A 10,239-nucleotide genomic window follows, 5' to 3' on the forward strand; every position below is an offset into this window, starting at 1 on the left:
TCCTTCCTTCCTTCCTTCCTTCCTTCCTTCCTTCCTTCCTTCCTTCCTTTCTAAACCAAAGTTTTAAGCAATTCCTGACTCTTTTCTGGAGATCCTTGCAGTATAGGAATAAACTTAGAAAACATTAAAACCGTTCCTTTGTCTCCTTTCCTCCCATGCTGCCTCTGCTCTCAGCAGCCACACATAAGGAGCGATGTTCAAAGGAAGTGCACACTATGCCGTCCGGTTCCCTAGCAACCCCAAAGCCCCGCTTCATTAACAACTGCTCTACATGAAATTAAATGTATAGGATATTATGAAATAGAACCGGAGCATGAACAGATTTCATCAGAGTTCTGGCAAGGAGACTAAAGAACTTTTACTTCAAAAACTGTCTCGCAAGTCAACCCCAAACGCTCAATTCTGTGCAAAAGACATATTTTTTTTCCTAATAGGAATGTTACTTTAATCTTGGCTCCAAAACGACCGTCAGGTGCAAAGCAAACTATAAAATGCCCTCTACTACTTAGTGCAGGAGTTGTGAAAGAACCAGAGGAAAAAAAAATCTGGGAAAATGTCACAGACTCCGCAACAAGTGTCCCTAATGTTGTGTTCCTGACAAGCAAGGAAGCCAGGCTCTAGGTGCTGTTAGAATCGCAGAGGCAACATATCTCCCCAGAAGATTTTTGTATTGTCTTTATAGTATGTGTGTGTGTGTGTGTGTGCACATGGGCGTGTGTGTGTGTGTGTGTGTGTGTGACTGGTCTGCACCTACAACTGACTTCTGAGAGTCAAGGGGGCCAACTAAGCTGATGTGATGGGGCCAGGGAAGACGAGTGACCTTCACAAGGCAGGATTTCCAGCAGAAGTCTGGACACAGAAGACGCAGAGGCCGCTAAACCTTTAGTAGAGGAAACCAAGGGCTGACTAGAAAGCCCATCTTGAATATCAAGGCTCCACACTGTCATTTGCTTTGGTTAATTTTTGGCTAACCCTTACTCTTAGTCATAGGTCCAATTTAGAACTCCAGTTTTAAAATCAACGGGTAGGATTCTCTAGTAGCAAACTCCACAACTCAAGGAACCCAAGGTCGGATGAGAAAAACCTGCTCAGGATGCCTCAGGTTCTCCAGCTTGCATCACAAGGTTGGGCTGTTTCCCATTCACCTACAGGACTAGCGCTGATCACGGAGAGGGTGTGGGGGTTACCGGAATCCATCAAAGTAGAAACCCTTACTAGATAAACACACAACCCAAGTGCTCCTGGCGGTGCAGGCTACACTGGACAACACACCTGTAGGCTAGATGCTGGATTGTCATTATGTCATGAGAAATAAACTTAGCTGGGAGCAGGCTGGGGTGATGAAAAGGCATGAAGCCCTCTAAAATTAACAAGGGTCTGGGCAGAGCAGAAATGAGCTTAGATCACACCTTCAGGTCAGCCAGAGCAAGGCAGGCCAGGTAGGAATGCTGGAGATACTGTGAAGCTGGCTGGAAAGGGTATGGATGACTGATCAGGGTTGGGATCCGGGAGAAGCAGAAAGGCAGGCAGAGACTTAGCTTCTGAGTGAGACTGGTGGCTACTTGGAGTCCTCTCAGGCCAAGCTGTACTCCTTAGATGCAGAACGGAGTACAGGTGTCTGGCTGCGTACCGTCATTCAGCACACGAGGTCTACCTGGGTAGCCTTCTGTTTCCCTGGTCTTGCTGTTTGAAGTTCTGAGTTTAGCCATTCTGTCCCCCTTTCCAGTGAGCCAGTAAAGAAAGTGACCCATTGAAAACTATGTGTTCCAGTAACTGGCTGCTCTCCAGCCCCTCTTTCTTAGGCCAGAGGCAAACTATGATGGAAAGAATTCCTTAAGCAAATAATTGCCCTCATCTTCCCCACTGGTTTTTATTTAGGCTGCCCCATCCTGTCTCCAAAACCCCACTTCTCCCTAGTATTATTCCTGAGCTGCCCGACACAGCCTGATGTAGCACCCAGGACCCCATCAGAGGATGACTGCCGGGCAGGAGTGCATGGGGATATGTGTGCCTTAAAGAGTTTATGCTGTAGAGGGAGTGATGGAGTTACAGAGGCAAAGTCAGAGGTGGAGAGTCAGTATAAGCAGTGGTCCAGTATGTCCAGAAGAACGTAGCTGCTCCCCTGCATCTGACTTGCCTGACACACTAGAATGGGCAGTAGATTCACTCAGGGGAAGCTGTAGACTCAGTTATGCATTATCCCGGCAGTTCTCAATTCTGGAAGCTCACACACTACACACACCAAGATGGCTTTTCTGTTCTAGTATTACTGTCACCTCCAAAGGGGCCAGGGTGTTGCCATTGGAAACGGTCCCTAAAACCGTGCATTCGAAAGATCAGTTTACTTGGGGATCATGAAGACTGAAGGTCTTGAGAGCTTCTCTGGTAGGCTGGTGAGCGGCCCCCAAACCCCTGCACCTCACAAGCAGCAGCAGCAGCAGCAGCAGCAGCAGCAGCTGTGGGTTAGTCCTCAGGCTATTGAGCCAAGCGTTTAACTTTCAACTCAGTTCCCTTCAATTGCCTCGTGAGTTTAGGGAGGCAGGGGGATTTATAGGAGACAAACAGAAACAGTACAGGCTGTGGCTTGCCTGTGCCATGGAGTCCTAGGACACCGGGGCAGCACGATGTTAGCTTAAGGCACACGTGTTCCATGGCTGTGCCAGCAGAGGCTGAACTCGGGGGCTCTGCTGCACCTGACTTGCTTAGGCTGAAGAGGATCTAAGATGTCAAAGCCCATGGACTCCCACGCCAGTCAGCTGCAAGGGATTTCAGTGTCCCCATGAGTATGGAAAGGACTCAGAGCCTAATGAGGCTTCGTAGGGAAAACAAGAACAACTGTGATGGTGGGCTGTGGCGCTCTCACCGTGGAGCTGTGGTTTGTAAAACTGATAGAAACTTCGCAAGACAGGCACGTAGCCTGCTTACCTGTGACTTGGTAAGTTACCACAGTGCTCAGGGGCTTACGGTGGTGGCAGCTTGTTGTCGACCTCAGGACATTGTCCTCGTGATCAGGAATGCAGATGCAGCATGTCAAAAGAGCTAAACATCTGAGACCTCAGCCGAGGGCTGGGTTTTAAGGAGATGGGTGGTTACCACCTCTCTCCAACTGGCTAGCTTCAGTGGTCCACCATTTCTGTGGCTTCCGAATAGAATTGGCCATGAATTCTAAGAGTAATATTTCCTGTTTCCAGATGTGAGATCTGCCCGGGCCCCAGCACTACTAGGTTCCTCAGTACCACCCCAGTGCTAGGTTCCTCAGTACTACCCCAGTGCTAGGTTTCTCAGTACCAGCCCAGTGCTAGGTTCCTCAGTACCACCCCAGTGCTAGGTTCCTCAGTACCACCCCACTGCTAGGTTCCTCAGTATCACCATCACTTTCTACCAGAGATGGTACAATTACAAAGAGGAACAGTTTTTTCTGGTCCACAGTTTTGGAAGTTTCCATGCCCATTGCTTTGGTAAGGTGGTCCTTCATGGTGAGGGTGCCTAGCAAAGAAAGCTGGCTAGTTTATGGTGGTTGAGAAACCAAGAGACTAATGGAGTGCTAAGCACCTCAAAATTCATTTCAAGAGTATGTCCTTTTGTTGTTTGTTTGACTTTTTTTTTTTTTTTTTTTGGTTTTTCGAGACAGGGTTTCTCTGTGTAGCCCTGGCTATCCTGGAACTCACTTTGTAGACCAGGCTGGCCTCGAANACTCACTTTGTAGACCAGGCTGGCCTCGAACTCAGAAATCCGCCTGCCTCTGCCTCCCGAGTGCTGGGATTAAAGGCATGCGCCACCACGCCCGGCTTTGTTTGACTTTTTAAGACAGTGTTTCTCTATGTAGCTCTGGCTGTCCTGGAACTCACTATGTAGACCAGGCTGGTCTCCAGCTCAGAGATCTGAATGCCTCTGCCTCCTAAGTGCTGGGATTGAAAGCATGCGCCACCACTGCTCGGCCAAGAGTGTGTTCTTGATGGTTAACTTTCTCATGCCAGGCTTCACTTACTAACAGCATCTACTATCTCCCCACAGGACTGTTCTGAAGAGGGAGCCTTCAATATCACATGGGCCTTGGGGGGAGGAGACACTCCAGTTCCCAGCTTCCCATCATAACCCACTACGTTATCATTTTTAGTCTTCCTACTTTGTAAGAGAGACCATGGAGAAATCAGAGTGTATGCTGTGGGAAACACAGCATCCGCTGAGAATGTGAGTGACTAAAACCTTTCCAGTGTTCAAGCCCACTCTGTTGAAATCCACACATGGGGCTTAACGAGAGTAGTTGAGAAGTTGTCTATCTTGCCATTTCCAGGAAATGTAAAGGAAGAGGGTGGTCTAGTCAGCTACCAGGGTCAGCATTATTCCTCTTCAGTCTGAGAGGTTGTTCAAGGTAAGAGAAAGGAAGAGAGACAGGGAATGCAATCAGAATCCAAATGAATGCAAAGTACCTGGCCCAGGGCAGGTTTCTTCTCCCCAGAGGACCGGAAAGTATTTCCATTATGTAATAAGCCGGAGTCCAATGGGAACCCCTGGTTATTATTAGATTTCCTCCCGAGAAGGATTTATAAATGAAAACACGACTTGCTATTTTAGAAGTTTGTTTTTCAGGGCAGAAAAAACAAAAACGCTTTGCAAAAACAAACATGAAAAGAAAAAACATCCATTCGGAGGTGCTCGTTTCTTTTCTTGTTTTCCAGGCTGAGGTCACCTTTCATCTTGAGAGGAGAGGGCTCTTTTGCTCTGCTTTTTCTTCTCCTCTGTTCTCCAAATCTGGAAAAGTCTCCTTCATTTATGCTAAAGCTTTTTCTTACCCAGGACTGCGTTGCTGTAGGCAAGACCGCCTGCTGTAGCTATAGCCATGGGCTGAAAGCGCCCCCTAGAGGGACAAGCTGGAGGATGCTCAAGCTTTTGGGCAGTGGTGAGCTCTGGCCCAGCTCAGCGCTTGGTGCTGCGACTTGAAGTCTCAGCATCCACCTGACAGGACACAGCCCAGTTTCCTAAACCCTTCTTGCCTCTCTTAGAGCTCAGGCCCTACAGCATTTCTCAACCTGGGAATCATGACAAAGGACCCTTCCCCAGGGGTTGCCTAAGACCAACAGGAACTGCAATATTTGCGTTAAGATTCATAACAGTAGCAAAATGACAGCTATGAAGTAGCAATGAAAATAATTTTATGATTGGGGAGGGGGTTACCACAACATGAGAAACTGTATTAAAGAATCGCAGCGTTAGGAAGGTTGGGAACCACTGTCCTACACTGTATTCTGTGCCCTCTGCTACCCAGGATTTCCAGGAGAAATGGCCTGGTGGCTGCTGTGGTAGTGGCCATATTTTATGGGCTTTGAAAACATCATGGCATATTTAGTAGTTGCATATTTAGGTTTCCTTATTGACTATTAATTTCCGATGGCAGAATGGAGGAAAGTCATGGATTCAAGGAGACTTTCAAACATCACACACCCATGTTAACACCATCATAATCATGGAAGACCTGAGCCACTTTCCTAGCTAAGGAGCCCATGTGTCCCCCTCAAAGCACAAGAGCCTCTCATGAGGACCCAGCCTCTCACCCCCACTGCGGCCTCACACACAGGTCTTTAGTAAGTTGTCCCCTGGCCAGTGAGGAGAGCAGTCGCCTCTCTATGCCTGCTTGTCTTCCCTCAAATATTCTGCACACATGGACTTCCCGTGTCTCCTCTTTGTCTGAACCCCCCCAACCAAACCCTTCCCAAGCAAGAATGCCAGCCCCATTTTTGCAGAGCCAGGTGAGTATGTGGGCCTAAGGTGTTTTTTAGCTATGTTCAGGAGGCCAGCACAGCGCCAGGCCGGAGCAGCTGCACACATCTGTGGAATGGACTATGTCTCAGGGAGGAGACCTAGGATGAACCCAGTTCATGGCTTTGTTCCCAACAGATACAAAGATGCATTCTTGAACAGGTTTTAATTTGGAATGTAAATGATACTCTTGAAATATCGTCCATATGAGGTAGGAGTAGTCATTTATTTCACCTTTGTATAACTGACAAATGCATAAATGTAACTGTGTAAATATATTGTCTTGGGGTGGGGGAGGGGTAGAGTGGGGTGGGATCAAAGATTGTGATTAGGCTAAATTCTGCTTCACAGATGATTTCTGGGATATGTTTTTACAATAAGAATGTCATACAGAACTAGGTTGGTAGCAAGTTGCCCGATAAAATATTCAGGAGAACTTTACGGAGCGAAACCAGAAAATCTGTTTGGTCTAGCGAAGTAGCTTCTTAAAACTGCTATCTTAGAGAACTGCCTGTGCTCCTTAAAGTGTCTGTGAGACAGCACTTCCAGGGAGCGCGCCTGCGCTTTCCAGCTTTCAAGGCTGAGAACGATCATCGCTTTTATGAGACCACGTTTGCTGTGGGGGCTAAAGATGTGTGCACATCGCGCCACCGTGTGTTGACTAGCGGGAACTGCAAGACTACGGCAAGCAAAGAGGAAAGCGGATGGGAAGGGCCTGTTGGCTTTTAAAGAAACCACGCCTCACTGTTTCTCCTGCTCATATCAGCTGGGGTTCTTCTTCAGCCTCTTTACGACTACTTCAGCCATGAATAATAAACTCCCAGCCCTAGTTTAAAAAAAAAAATTATTGCTAAAATTCCAAACCGTTACATAGTTGCACATTGACTCTTTTATTTAGAAGCATTTTGAAGATCTACATTATAATGGGCTTAATGCACCAGTTATAGATTTCGGAGCCGGGTGCTTATGAGCTCACAGATTAGCTGTGTGACCTTGAGCGATGGCAAGACTGCCACCCCCAGGCTGGCCTCAGTGTGGATTTTGGCTAGAGGCCTTTTTCAGGCGTCTTCAGGCTCTGCCAAGTTTAGAGTGCTGCTTCCACTCCCCATGGCTTGCACTGGGAGGTGGCTCCATCTGCTCACACAGATCTGTCCCTCTTTGCAGAGGGGAGAGGGCAGACACGGGTGTGTGGTCCAGAGACTTTCTTATGCCCCTCAGCCTTTCTTAAGTACCCTGTTTCTCACTTGGCCTGTTTTGTAAGTTTATGGTAGACAGGAGGCAAAGGGACCTGGTGACTGGGCAAAACCATTGCATATTCAAACTTGAACATTCTGTCCCAGCCCCTCAAAGCTTGTAGACATTTCACAAGGCAAAATGTGTTTATACTGCTCCTAAGTAACCCCAAAGCCTCAAGAGTTTCAATACCGTTTGAAAGTCCAAGTTCAAAGTCTCCTGCAACTCCTAGCTCTGAGTCCTTATAAAATAAAACTTAAAACAGAAACAATCAAGTTATACCCTTCCAGCAAACAAGGGTGCACGTTAGAAAGGCACGGGTAGACATTAACTGTGGGAGTTTGGTCCTACGTTGCTCTGTATTTAAATGCTAAATGCTGGCCTGCAAGATCTAGTTGCCCTCAACAGGGAGATCCACAAGCACGGCAATGATGCTATAACCTTGCTCCCCAAGTTAACTGGCCAATAAAAGGCTAAAGCCTGTGATTGGGCAGTAAATAGAGGTAGGTGGAGTTTCAGGTACCTGAAGGAGAGGTCGCAGGTAGAGAGGAAAAGAAGGAGTGACAAGAAGGGAGGAGGAGGTGGCCATAGAAGGAGATGGATCATGAGCCTGTGGCCAGGAGAAACAGCAAGCGACAGGGGACACCTGACTGGGAAGTAGATTAGCTCCAAAGCTTGTGCAAACCAGGCTTATAGCTTGTAAGTAAAATACCTGGATTGTGTCTTTTATATGGGCTGGCTAGGATAATTAATTCATTTTATAACTAGGGAAGGATCTGGCAGAGCAACCCCAAAACTCAGCAGGGTGGATACGGAATTCTGCCACTTCATGCCCAGGATAGGGAGTCGCATGCACTTTAGAGGGCTCCGGCAGTGCTCCCTGCCCAGCCCTCCTCCTGTCAAGGCTTTGATTCTTGGATTTTCTCATTTCTCTGGGCTTTCCTTGTCAGGTATCAGAGGGCCTTCCTATCTGCTCACATCCTGTGTTTCTAATACACCAGCTTTATCCTTACAGATTACACACAGCACTGTCGCAGACTGCCTGCGCGGGGCATTGCCAGCCTCCCGCAGAACTCTGACTGGCAGGCTTTCGGAATCTGTGAACTACAACAAATTATTCTGCTCTTAACAGTTTTTTCTACATGTATTTTGGTTACAATTAGACAAAAGTAGCTAATATTTAACCCAAGAATTGAACCAGGAGTTGTTATGCAGTTTCCCTGCAAAAAATATATTCTGCATAATAAATAATGGATTTACAGATAAAGTTTTGGGATCAATCCTATTATCATTTGGAAGTTTCTTCCAATTGGAATGAGACTTTGGAAATTATTCTTGGCTTTTGCTGGAATAAAACTAATCCCATCCATTATGGTTTGCTATATTTATAAGTAGTAATTAACAAGTTAATGATGGCAACCTGGATTAAAAATAATCCCCGCATCTCAGGGAGATTAATATGGAGGATTTCTTCTTTCAGCCCTTCTTGTCCGATGTCCACACCACCATTCCAGCTCTGGACTCCAGTATTCATCTGCACCTGCTCCTAGTGCTCCCGCCCACACGGGCTGATGGACATTCCAGTCTTTACTGACACTAACTTTGTGTGATTGGCTCCCCGTATTCTCACACATGCTGTTTACTCTCTCATCAAGGTCAACTGCTTCTCCTGCCCCTCAGTCACCATATGGCTTGTCACTCCCGTCTGTCTCTTCCCTACACGTCCTTGAAGGAATTTCCAGCCCTGTGGCTTAATTCTCTTTGAGCAAGCCCTGCTTTATTATTCCAAGAAGAGAGTGAAGGGAGATGGTGGGATTGTTTTCTCATGTCCCTATGCTGCCTCTGGCTCTCTTCAATAGCACAACGGCTGTCGTGGCTGAATATCTCTTTTGCGATCCTCATTTGCTGATGCTGAAATATAGGTAGGTGACTAGGTCACTCACTCCATGAGGGCAGGCAACCCATACCTTGCTTAACAATTGTGTCCCATGAAAACAAGACTAATATTTTGGGCAGAGCCCCTGAGGCATACTAAGTAAAAACTTAACAATGTGCACACAGGCTGGAGAGATGGCGTGGTGCTTCTGAGCACAGGCTGTTCACCCAGAGAATCCAGGTTCAGTTCCCCAAAGGCGAGCTCACAATTGTCTGTAACTGTAGTTCCAGGGGATCTGATGCCCACTTCAGGGCTCCATGGGCACTACATGTACTTCATAAGCAAACATACATGCAGGCAAAACACCCATATACATGAAATAATAAGAATAAACACTTTTTTTTTTTCATAAAAAGAGGGTAAGAGGAGTAGCATCAGGCTCTGAGGGGCGTGGCCTAACATGCCAGTCAGCTGAGGGGGCGTGGCCTAACAGTACGTGCCAGTCAGCTTTGTATGACTAACAAAATACTTCGGACACTCCACTTTAAAAGAGGCTGGGTTTCTTTTAACTCACAGCTTGGTAAGGGTTCAGTCTGCAACCAAGTAGCCCTCTTTCCTTTGGGCCTGTGGCAGTAAACTGTGGCAGGAGACCACGGTGGGGGAGCCCATTCAATTAGTAGCCTGGAATGAAAATGAAAGAAAGTATCTATCGGCTCCCACTATTTTTCTGGAGAGCACCTGCCTTAGTTAGGGTTTTACTGCTGTGAACAGACACCATGACCAAGGCAACTCTTATAAAGGACACATTTAGTTGGGGCTGGCTCAGAGGTTCAATCCATTATTATCAAGGCAGGAGCATGGCAGCGCCCAAGCAGGCATGATGGAAGAAGAGCTGAGAATTCTACATCTTGTTCCAAAGGCAAACAGGAGAAGACTGGCTTCCAGGTCTCCTCCTTGCTTTTCAGTTTAGGAAGCAAGGCAGCACAACATGGTTGGAGCAAAGCAGCCAGTCCATCCCATGGTGGCCAAGGAGGGAAAGATGGAAGAGGGGTTGCAGTCAGTCCCTTCGAGGATAGAAATGGCCTGTGATGACTGATTTTACTTCTACCAGGCCTCACCATCTAAAGGTACCATCCGCTCTAATACGACTAGATATTGGCTTACAGACAATTCCACTAGGCTCCTCCCAGGAACCTAGCAACAGTGACCTAGCAACAGCTTACCTCATCACCTGCCACCAGGTGGGAGCCAGGTGTATAAGAGGATTGCTGGCACCCCTAGCTCGCTCACGCTCTCTGTCTCTCTGTGTGTGTCTCTGTCTGTCTGTCTGTCTGTCTGTCTGTCTCTCTCTGTCTCTCTCTCTCTGTCTCTCT

The sequence above is a fragment of the Mus caroli genome, chromosome 18 (assembly GCF_900094665.2).
Source record: "Mus caroli chromosome 18, CAROLI_EIJ_v1.1, whole genome shotgun sequence".
NCBI classification, from domain to species: Eukaryota; Metazoa; Chordata; class Mammalia; order Rodentia; family Muridae; genus Mus; species Mus caroli.